This window comes from Ischnura elegans, chromosome 1 (assembly GCF_921293095.1).
Source record: "Ischnura elegans chromosome 1, ioIscEleg1.1, whole genome shotgun sequence".
Classification (NCBI taxonomy): Eukaryota; Metazoa; Arthropoda; class Insecta; order Odonata; family Coenagrionidae; genus Ischnura; species Ischnura elegans.
This window is the reverse complement of record NC_060246.1, coordinates 153,257,012-153,269,760: the sequence shown is the minus strand read 5'-3', so window position 1 is coordinate 153,269,760 and position 12,749 is coordinate 153,257,012.

The following is a 12,749-nucleotide window of genomic DNA, read 5'->3' as shown; positions in this document are numbered from 1 at the left end:
ATCAGAAGAAAAATTAGACAACCAATAGCATCAGATGAAATTGTTAAGCCCTTCACAGAAATTGAGTTGAAGGGTGTTGTTCAAAATCTAAAAAACAAAAAGGCACCGGGACACGATGGCATCAAATCTGAAGTGGTTAAGAGAGCATACTCTAGGATAAAAGGTAATTTATTAATGGTAATAAATCAAAGTCTCAAAACAGGAATAATACCAATGGAGTGGAAAATGGGGATAGTTATAGTATTCTTAAAACCGGAAAAAGATCCCAGTTCACCAAAATCTTATCGACCAATTACACTTTTGCCAGTCTTTGGAAAAGTTTTCGAAAGAATGATTTGTAACAGAATGAATAATTACCTAACGGAGAATGAAATATTTAATAAAAACCAATACGGTTTTACTAAAGGAAAAGGGACTATAGACGCAATTCTAAACCTGACTTCCACAATAAATGGAACAACAGAGAAGTATGCACTCGGCCTGTTTTTAGACATAGCCTAGCATTTGATAATGCCTGGTGGCCGGGAATAATTAGCTACTTAATAGATGTAAAATTGCCTCACAGCTTGCTAAAAATAATCGAAAATTACTTTAAAGGGCGGAAAGTGGAAATAAGGATGGAAGGAATAGCTGTTACTAAAACAATAACTAAAGGATGTCCTCAGGGATCTATTCTGGGACCCACCCTTTGGAATTTTTATTTAATAAGTTCTTAGATCTGGACCATGGTGAAGGAGTAACAAGCGCGGCATATGCGGATGATGGAGTAATAATCATAACTGGAAACAGCCGAAGGGAATTAGAAGAGAAAGGAAATAAAGCAATTGAAATAATTACTGCCTGGAGAAGAAACTCAAAACTAGAATTCGCAGAAAATAAAACCACAATGATGCTTCTCAAAGGGACACTAAAAAGGCCATCCATAATTAAAATGAAAAATCAAAATATAAAATACACAAAAACAACAAAATATCTAGGATTACACATCAGTGAAAAATTAACTTACAATGCACACTGTAAAGAAGTAACGGTAAAAATTAAAAAGAAGTTCCTACCGCTTACGAAACTCGCCAAGGATAATTACGGGTATGGCAATACGTTAATGATGAGGCTGTAAATGGGGGTGGCTTTACCTATAATCACGTATGGATGTGAGGTGTGGGGTTCGGAAATCGAGAAAAGGAAAAAGTCACTTAAATTAATCAATAGAGCACAAAGGATAGCTCTGCTACCCCTATCCAAAGCTTATAGGACCATATCCACAGACGCTATCTGCGTCCTCACGGCCGCAATCCCCATAGAACTAATCATTTGGGAAAAGAGAGAAATTTGGAAGCAAAAATTAACATCAGATGAAATAAAGATCAACAGGAAAGAAATTAGAAAAAAAGTTGTTTAAAATGGCAAGAACACTGGGATAATTTATCTAAAGGGGTCAATCCATATGAAGTGATCCAAAGATAAATAAGTTGGTTGCTTGACCATTTTTAATAATTTTAATTTTTTTATATGTTTTTACTACACAAATGGGAAGTTCAAAACCGATTAAAAAAAATTTATTTTACACCGTTTACATGTGGTGGCCATTTTTGTTTTGCATCACGGAGCGTTGTTTCCTTCTGAAGACGTTTGCATTAAATTGATTATCTCTGGACTGCATCGTGCTACAAGGTTGAAGCTGGCATCGTTTTTTTCAGTACTTTCTTCCAAACAATAGTGTTTCATAGCCATAATTCCCCATGCATATCTTACCTGTCTAAATGGTCTCCAAAGTAGGGGGTCGAAAATTGAAGAATTCCACTTTTTAGAAATTAAAAAAACCATGAAGGAGAAATTTATCAGAGTTAATATTTTTTTATAGTAAGATGTCATTGAATACACACATTTTAAAAAGTATCAGCATTGACAACTCACTCGTTAATTGTTTATGAATTTTTAAAATTTGGATTTTTTTAATTTTTGTAAAGTTTGAGGCTGCATATCTCAGATGGAACTGGATAAAAATCCACGATTTTTACACATTATGTAGTCCTTTATGATAGCAAAGTGGAGTAAAAATTTCAACATTGATATTTGACTCTGAACCAAGTTATGAATTTTTGAAAATGCGGGAAATCATCATTTTTGCAAATTATGCATATCAGCTATTATAGTATCAACTATATGTTAAACTGTCTTAATTTGAAAAGTTGCCACATAAAGTGTTGAAATAGGTAACTTATTGAGTTGAAAAACATACAGAATGAGCAAAATTACCATGTATTATTTTAGAAATTTACTGTAACTACAATTATTAGTGCCGTACTTACATATTATTTACTGCTTAACCCAAGTGATTGTTAAGCATTACACTTATATCTTCACAGAGTTTAGGTAAGATTGAGTAGGATCTTCCTGTTACTGTTGTAAGTTCAAGAACTGATAATTTTCTTAAGATGTTTTCCATTTTAATCCAAACATGATCATTATTAGAATTGTTAAATGATGTCCTTGGCCCGGCAGGATGATGGAAGTGTACAAGTACATCTTTGTTCTCTAGACTTATTTCTTCGACTCGAGCGAGCCACCATTGAGTATCGTACGCACACGCCACTATGTCACTTACTTTTAATGTCAATGTTGAGATTTTACTAACACAATGGTCTTCATAAATTTTGCGTTCTGATGTTACGTAGCACCTGATTACATTACATTCGAGTATTATCCGTGTGTATTGTTTGTTTTCTCGTCACTCCTGCTGCACAAGTAAAATTCTTGGCTTATGCTTGTAAAATTGGTTCGCAAGTTTATTGGATCTCGTGTATCTAATTTTTGCATACAACAAGCATATTTACGCAAATAGTTAGATAGATAGTTAAAGATTAAATTCGGTCATCTAGACGTCATCGCTGTATTACATCGACCAAACATCAGCCCTTGCTTAGTGATACAGTGGTTCAAGTTCAAATCTTTCTTTATAGTGACTCACGCAATAATTAATAATAGTAATTTTAATAATAAGAATATTTTTATAAGAAAATAACTTATCGAAATTTTCTCCCTTGGTTGCAAGTTATCCAGAAACATATAAGTCAGAAATGCGAGACAAACAAACCTACATGATACTTTTCATATCGTGTTTTGATGACATAACGGTTACTTTTAAAAATATTTAGACACGAAATGAAGATATGCACATTATATTACCTATTCGGTGAAATATTTATTCTTGGTTAGCGTCAGCAAGAACTTCAAAGACAATAGTAACCTAGAACCTAACTGATAATGTGCAGTATGTTCTCTATATTCATCTTATTTTCGATGCTTGGTTACAAAAAATTAATATATTATAGTCATAGCCAATACATTATCGAGGGGTACTTACTTTAAAGCAGTTTCTTCTTCTACAGTGTAAATAACATCTTTTGTTGCAGGTTTGGAATGGCTAAATTGGTTAAAAGAATTTGATAGTCTATTTATTAGCTGCATTACGTTTTTACAGATTTTACGTGGATGAAAGTACGTGTCTGAAGAAATACAAACTGTTAATAATGTAGCTCACTTAAAAAATGTATATATTCACCATTATTCTTAGTACTTCTTTTCCACCATTCCACAAAAGATATGCTTCCTCTTTGATTTCCTTTCACTTTTCATGCATAAGAACAGACAACTTGATAACTCGCGCTAGCCCCGTTTCAAACATGCCGCTCTCAGCACAAGAACATAGGGCTTCGGATAATAACGAAAAAAAAGCTGTAGGCCTGCCGGGGGCCGACCACGGGTTCAGACGGGGTTCTTATTGTTAGCACGACAACGAAAGCATAGAGGGAAAAAACAGATGGAGGGGACACAAGAGACTATGGAGGGGAAGTAGTGAGAGAGACTGCTGTGGGGTGGGAAGCTCTTTCCCCGAGAGTGGGGGATCATACAGCAGCGACATGGAAGAAAAGATCGTAAGCGCTTGACGCTGAGAAAACATGCTCGGGAATTTGAGCTACAGCGTGGTCATTACAAAGGTGACATTCATGAAACGTATCATATTTCCAAGAGGAAGGATTAATGTACTCATCTACCAAAAAAATTCAAATCGCGTTTTCTAATGTCAGAATTACATGGAGAAAACAGGCGTTTTATGGTGTTTTTGAGCGCCAATAGCTAATTAATAAATGCTTTTCAAATAATTTTTATTCGCTTTCCGAGAACAATATTCTTATCTTAAGCCATATCCAAAACAATTTCTCTCCAGAGTTTATAATAAGCGAGCAATTGGTGAGCAAACTGAGGTCTGCAGAACCGTTTTTCGCGGAGGTATAGAACACCCTTAACCGTTTCTCTCATTACTGACTTCCTTTACAGGGGGGATCCAGGTCGTTGATATTATGACTCCTTTTCTTCTCGAGCACGGTGGGGTAAACGTTAGATTTTTTGAGAGGTTAGTATTTCATTCTCATATGCTTTTTCCAATGCCCAATTCATGGTTGAATGGAATAACACAATGGTTGTTTTATTTCTTTCCTTCTTCCGTACAGGTATATGGGTAAAGGTAATCGTCGCCGTCCCGACGGTGTCCACCTTAATCAGAGGGGGATGGAGGTGGTGATGGAATGCTTGGAGAGAATGGTATGATAGGGAGTGCTTGCACGTGTGAAAGTGATGCGTGAATGGCTGTGTGTGTCTTTGTGTTTGTCGGTTACAAGTAGGCCTATGTACCAGTTGAAAAATATTGTCTTTATCTTTGCTGTGCTCTCTCGCCCGGTAAACTTGGGGATATTTTCAACTGGGGCATGGAGATCCCTTTTCCGTTACGTATACGTATAAAAAAGGGAAACGCGCCCTTCCAGATGCCTCTCGGGTGGCGTGGAAAAACTGGTATACACTCAGTCAAACTTCAAATGTATCACTTTTAACTTTACCAAAAAAACTTCTACCCTTGATATTACAGAAGTCAGTATGCATATATGCTTAGCAATATCACAGAACGTCGGGCGGCTCCATTCATATTAAATAGCTTCGAGGATAGTCATTGCTGGAACGTAAATTGCATACTTTGAATAGATTTCATCCTTTAATGGTGATAAATCTCAAATTTGGAACGAAGTTGTACTAAGGCTGTAATTGCTAAAATGTGGAGTAAAAAGGGCGTAATATTTTAAATGATATTACATTACGTGTATGAAACTCAATTTTAAAATTGTTATTTCCTGAAAAACATTGTAATGCTTTAATGCATTCATTTCATAACTGCATTTATTTTTTCAAATTCATAGCATATATTTCTATCTATTTTTCGTTTTCAAACATTCTTAGACATCCTTCTGGGTTTCACCACGTGCGTTTTCTTTGCGAAGACAGTTTTTCCGGTATTGTCTCCGGTATCGGGGCCAAACCCCACTTTAAGTGAACAAAAGTCCATGAATGTAAGTTTGAAATGTTTTTTTTAATATAAGGTTGGGTAAAAGGGTATATATGACCTGAATGAAAGTGTATTTCACGGGTTGGTATGCGTGCACCTTCGCGTAAAAATAATTTATTATTATCTAATTGTTATTATGTTTCTTACTCGGTCTTTGTATTTCTAATGAGGCAATCCAAACATTCATTTCAAACAGAAATTCAGTTAGGATTTGCTAACGTCCTTCTTATTCGGCTTCAAAGGTTTCATGAAATGAGCTGCAGTTCCACTGATGCCCTAAACATAAAACAAATTGCCAACTAACACATTTCCCAATACAATGTAACCTACTTAATGCAAGTACAATATTTAATTATTGATGCTAAGTATCCCACATTATCCCGAATTCATCAGTGTACATGTAAATGATTGAAGCTAAATACGATAACTTAATCATCAACGACATAGCAGCGTATTTATTTACCTCATTCACACTAACTCAGCAGTAGAACATATTATCAAACAATACCTGTTGAAATCCGACAATCATTAAAAATGGGAATTTTAGCTGGAATTAAGTTTTCCTCGTCATACTTTGAATACGTGGAAAGGAATACATCTTTACCGATTGACGGACGTAGGAGAACCCTAGGGTTGTTGTTACTTACGCAAGGATTAATACTGATAAGATTAACTAACTCACATTTACGTGTTTGCTCAGTAATTTATATGAAGAAACACTGGGAATATCAAAGGTGCCTCGTATCTTGTATCGTAGATATTGTATTAAACGAAAATAAAGTGGACTGTATATATTATTATTATTATGCGCCGGGAGTCCCACACCATCCAAAATCACCACTCACCTGAGTGTCGGGCTCCCGTCAATGTCCTCCTCAGGCAGCGTTTGCTCGAGAACCTTCCGACTTGACAACACATTCACGACTGCTGTTCACAGCCAACAAACACGAAAACAATACTTAGAACCATTAAACTCTTGCCCACAAGGGCGCCCAGCAAACGACAAATTAGGTGAGTGGTTACTACGGCATAGGACTCCCTATGGCGTGAACAACCCGCCCACCTTGGAACGCTGTTCCAAATAAACTAGCCAATTTGATCTAAATTGTTGACCAAGGCTTGATCCATCGTCGTATCAACTGAACTACAACCTTAAAAAATCTAAATAAATAACTATCTACACACTAACAAAACAGGTATGCACCTTTTAAAAAAAAACTCTTTCCTACCAGGATAGGAGAGGGTAAAAATATGGAAGGAAAAATTACGATTAATCTTCACTCCCCAAGGGCCATTGGGGAGACTAAACCAAAGGAGAGGAGGCCCACGGAAAGGAAATCATAATAATGTAGCCCTAAAAAAGAGAACACCATATGACACCTACATTTACGCTTCTCTTCTCGCGGTAATAGGCAAAGGTTTCTCACCCCTCTAGGGATAACCCCTTGCAACGTTTTTACATCGGCTACTCTTGCAATTTGATCCTTTCCAGGATCTACTTTAATGACGCGACCTAGTCTCAAACGCAATAGCTGGAGATTTTCATCTTTCACGAGGACTAATTGATCCTCCATCAAATTTGGTGGCATTTTAAGCCATTTACTCCTTTGCTGCATCGTCCCAACGTATTCATTTCTCGATCTTTTCCAAAATGATATCATAATTTGTTGTAACAGTTTCCATCGGGCAACTAGATTTACGGGTTTTGATGAACTTACGTCTGTCTGCAATAAATCCGGCTGTCCTTGCGGTAGAAAATGCCCAGGGGTCAGCGCCTCTAGATCATCAGGATTGGAGCTCACTGTTGTTATGGGTCGAGAATTAAGAGTAGCTTTGACCTGTGCAAGGACAGAATATAATTCTTCGTACGTTAAAATCTGCGTGCCAATTGCGGCAGTAAGTAGTCTATTGACACTTTTAATTCTCGCCTCTCAAATGCCTCCATAATTTGGGGTGGCGGGTGGAATCAAAGTCTACTTAACCCTCTTCTCATTCAACCAGCTTCCAATTTTATTTTTGTACTCCTGTGACTTAATAAACCACTGTCCCTCCTCCATTAGAAGAGAAATCAGAAGAAAAATTAGACAACCAATAGCATCAGATGAAATTGTTAAGCCCTTCACAGAAATTGAGTTGAAGGGTGTTGTTCAAAATCTAAAAAACAAAAAGGCACCGGGACACGATGGCATCAAATCTGAAGTGGTTAAGAGAGCATACTCTAGGATAAAAGGTAATTTATTAATGGTAATAAATCAAAGTCTCAAAACAGGAATAATACCAATGGAGTGGAAAATGGGGATAGTTATAGTATTCTTAAAACCGGAAAAAGATCCCAGTTCACCAAAATCTTATCGACCAATTACACTTTTGCCAGTCTTTGGAAAAGTTTTCGAAAGAATGATTTGTAACAGAATGAATAATTACCTAACGGAGAATGAAATATTTAATAAAAACCAATACGGTTTTACTAAAGGAAAAGGGACTATAGACGCAATTCTAAACCTGACTTCCACAATAAATGGAACAACAGAGAAGTATGCACTCGGCCTGTTTTTAGACATAGCCTAGCATTTGATAATGCCTGGTGGCCGGGAATAATTAGCTACTTAATAGATGTAAAATTGCCTCACAGCTTGCTAAAAATAATCGAAAATTACTTTAAAGGGCGGAAAGTGGAAATAAGGATGGAAGGAATAGCTGTTACTAAAACAATAACTAAAGGATGTCCTCAGGGATCTATTCTGGGACCCACCCTTTGGAATTTTTATTTAATAAGTTCTTAGATCTGGACCATGGTGAAGGAGTAACAAGCGCGGCATATGCGGATGATGGAGTAATAATCATAACTGGAAACAGCCGAAGGGAATTAGAAGAGAAAGGAAATAAAGCAATTGAAATAATTACTGCCTGGAGAAGAAACTCAAAACTAGAATTCGCAGAAAATAAAACCACAATGATGCTTCTCAAAGGGACACTAAAAAGGCCATCCATAATTAAAATGAAAAATCAAAATATAAAATACACAAAAACAACAAAATATCTAGGATTACACATCAGTGAAAAATTAACTTACAATGCACACTGTAAAGAAGTAACGGTAAAAATTAAAAAGAAGTTCCTACCGCTTACGAAACTCGCCAAGGATAATTACGGGTATGGCAATACGTTAATGATGAGGCTGTAAATGGGGGTGGCTTTACCTATAATCACGTATGGATGTGAGGTGTGGGGTTCGGAAATCGAGAAAAGGAAAAAGTCACTTAAATTAATCAATAGAGCACAAAGGATAGCTCTGCTACCCCTATCCAAAGCTTATAGGACCATATCCACAGACGCTATCTGCGTCCTCACGGCCGCAATCCCCATAGAACTAATCATTTGGGAAAAGAGAGAAATTTGGAAGCAAAAATTAACATCAGATGAAATAAAGATCAACAGGAAAGAAATTAGAAAAAAAGTTGTTTAAAATGGCAAGAACACTGGGATAATTTATCTAAAGGGGTCAATCCATATGAAGTGATCCAAAGATAAATAAGTTGGTTGCTTGACCATTTTTAATAATTTTAATTTTTTTATATGTTTTTACTACACAAATGGGAAGTTCAAAACCGATTAAAAAAAATTTATTTTACACCGTTTACATGTGGTGGCCATTTTTGTTTTGCATCACGGAGCGTTGTTTCCTTCTGAAGACGTTTGCATTAAATTGATTATCTCTGGACTGCATCGTGCTACAAGGTTGAAGCTGGCATCGTTTTTTTCAGTACTTTCTTCCAAACAATAGTGTTTCATAGCCATAATTCCCCATGCATATCTTACCTGTCTAAATGGTCTCCAAAGTAGGGGGTCGAAAATTGAAGAATTCCACTTTTTAGAAATTAAAAAAACCATGAAGGAGAAATTTATCAGAGTTAATATTTTTTTATAGTAAGATGTCATTGAATACACACATTTTAAAAAGTATCAGCATTGACAACTCACTCGTTAATTGTTTATGAATTTTTAAAATTTGGATTTTTTTAATTTTTGTAAAGTTTGAGGCTGCATATCTCAGATGGAACTGGATAAAAATCCACGATTTTTACACATTATGTAGTCCTTTATGATAGCAAAGTGGAGTAAAAATTTCAACATTGATATTTGACTCTGAACCAAGTTATGAATTTTTGAAAATGCGGGAAATCATCATTTTTGCAAATTATGCATATCAGCTATTATAGTATCAACTATATGTTAAACTGTCTTAATTTGAAAAGTTGCCACATAAAGTGTTGAAATAGGTAACTTATTGAGTTGAAAAACATACAGAATGAGCAAAATTACCATGTATTATTTTAGAAATTTACTGTAACTACAATTATTAGTGCCGTACTTACATATTATTTACTGCTTAACCCAAGTGATTGTTAAGCATTACACTTATATCTTCACAGAGTTTAGGTAAGATTGAGTAGGATCTTCCTGTTACTGTTGTAAGTTCAAGAACTGATAATTTTCTTAAGATGTTTTCCATTTTAATCCAAACATGATCATTATTAGAATTGTTAAATGATGTCCTTGGCCCGGCAGGATGATGGAAGTGTACAAGTACATCTTTGTTCTCTAGACTTATTTCTTCGACTCGAGCGAGCCACCATTGAGTATCGTACGCACACGCCACTATGTCACTTACTTTTAATGTCAATGTTGAGATTTTACTAACACAATGGTCTTCATAAATTTTGCGTTCTGATGTAACGTAGCACCTGATTACATTTTCTGCAACACCATGAAATCGATGAAATTGTCGTGTCCCTTTTATTGGCAAAGAGTTTTCAAATCTGGTTTGAAGTGTTTCAATGTGAGATTCTATTTCTTTTTTCTTGATGATAAAGAAATTAATGCTTTTTTTTCTAAAACAGGTAAAATGCCTTGATCTTTCATTAAACTTCGAGTCAGTCTAACTAATCTTTCAGAAACATTGAATTCGTTCACTGTCCTTTTTCTTGACCATGAGTCTGGGAGTAAACTTAAAATTTTAACTTTTTCCTCTTTGGATGCAATTAAGCACTTGCTTTTAGTTTCTCAACTAAATCACAATATTCAGAGTTGGATAAGTCTGGTTCTTCTTTACTGGTACTAGTATTTTTATCTTCATTGGTTGCATAATACAATTCCAAGTTTTTTTTTAGAGTTTCGCATACTCTTTACTTTTCCATTAATGGCTGCTTGTCTCTGTCCGCTGTTCAGTTTCTTTATTTTAGATGCTGGGGACACATGTAAACTCGAACAAGCAGAATGCAGTCTGTGCATGGTTTCCTCATTAGGAGTAGTAGTAGTAGTAGGAGTAGATGAGAGAAGCTATCACAAGTTTCATTTGATTCTTGCGTTTGTAACAAAGATTTTTGAGACACGAATTTGGGAAACGACGATTTCATCGATTTCATGGTGTTGCAGAAAATGTAATCAGGTGCTACGTTACATCAGAACGCAAAATTTATGAAGACCATTGTGTTAGTAAAATCTCAACATTGACATTAAAAGTAAGTGACATAGTGGCGTGTGCGTACGATACTCAATGGTGGCTCGCTCGAGTTGAAGAAACAAGTCTAGAGAACAAAGATGTACTTGTACACTTCCATCATCCTGCCGGGCCAAGGACATCATTTAACAATTCTAATAATGATCATGTTTGGATTAAAATGGAAAACATCTTAAGAAAATTATCAGTTCTTGAACTTACAACAGTAACAGGAAGATCCTACTCAATCTTACCTAAACTCTGTGAAGATATAAGTGTAATGCTTAACAATCACTTGGGTTAAGCAGTAAATAATATGTAAGTACGGCACTAATAATTGTAGTTACAGTAAATTTCTAAAATAATACATGGTAATTTTGCTCATTCTGTATGTTTTTCAACTCAATAAGTTACCTATTTCAACACTTTATGTGGCAACTTTTCAAATTAAGACAGTTTAACATATAGTTGATACTATAATAGCTGATATGCATAATTTGCAAAAATGATGATTTCCCGCATTTTCAAAAATTCATAACTTGGTTCAGAGTCAAATATCAATGTTGAAATTTTTACTTCACTTTGCTATCATAAAGGACTACATAATGTGTAAAAATCGTGGATTTTTATCCAGTTCCATCTGAGATATGCAGCCTCAAACTTTACAAAAATTAAAAAAATCCAAATTTTAAAAATTCATAAACAATTAACGAGTGAGTTGTCAATGCTGATACTTTTTAAAATGTGTGTATTCAATGACATCTTACTATAAAAAAAATATTAAATCTGATAAATCTCTCCTTCATGGTTTTTTTAATTTCTAAAAAGTGGAATTCTTCAATTTTCGACCCCCTACTTTGGAGACCATTTAGACAGGTAAGATATGCATGGGGAATTATGGCTATGAAACACTATTGTTTGGAAGAAAGTACTGAAAAAAACGATGCCAGCTTCAACCTTGTAGCACGATGCAGTCCAGAGATAATCAATTTAATGCAAACGTCTTCAGAGGGAAACAACGCTCCGTGATGCAAAACAAAAATGGCCACCACATGTAAACGGTGTAAAATAAATTTTTTTTAAATCGGTTTTGAACTTCCCATTTGTGTAGTAAAAACATATAAAAAAATTAAAATTATTAAAAATGGTCAAGCAACCTACCTTGGATCACTTCAAATGGATTGACCCAAAGGCCGAATTACTCACAAATTCTTTCCAAATATAGAGGAACGATTAAAACAGAAACATATTAATTTAGATAAAAACGTTGTTAAAGTCATAAGTGGTCATGGTGATTTTGCAGCTAAACTTCACCAATTTAATTTAAAAGATTCTGCAAACTGCGAATTATGTAATAGCACTTCAGATACCTACTGGCACACACTAATGGAGTGTCAGAAACTAGATGAAGAAAGGAAACCATTAATAACAAAATTAAGTCAAACTGGAATTGGCGATAGTGAAAGAAATTTCGTCAAAGAAGAAATCTGGGGCACTTTCAAGATTTTTTCGGCAAAACTTCTTAAAAGGAAAAGGGAAATTATATTTTCATAAACAAAAATTTCCTAAAACTTGAATATGATAAAAGTATAAATCAAAAGTGAACAGACCAGGAAATAGCACCGAAAACTCATTTCCGATGATCCAACCTCTATAGAGGTTGGGGAGGAGACAGCTGGCCCATTGACTGCGGTCGATGGGAAAATGAATAATCAAATGAGTTACGACGTAATGAACACGAAAAAGCTGCCCCCAGAAAATAAGCTAGCGCTTTTAATCCTGGGGGGGCGTTGGTGGGTCCGCGGGGGGCAACCCCCATACCAGCTGTCCCTCCTCCAACTTACGTATCGCCCC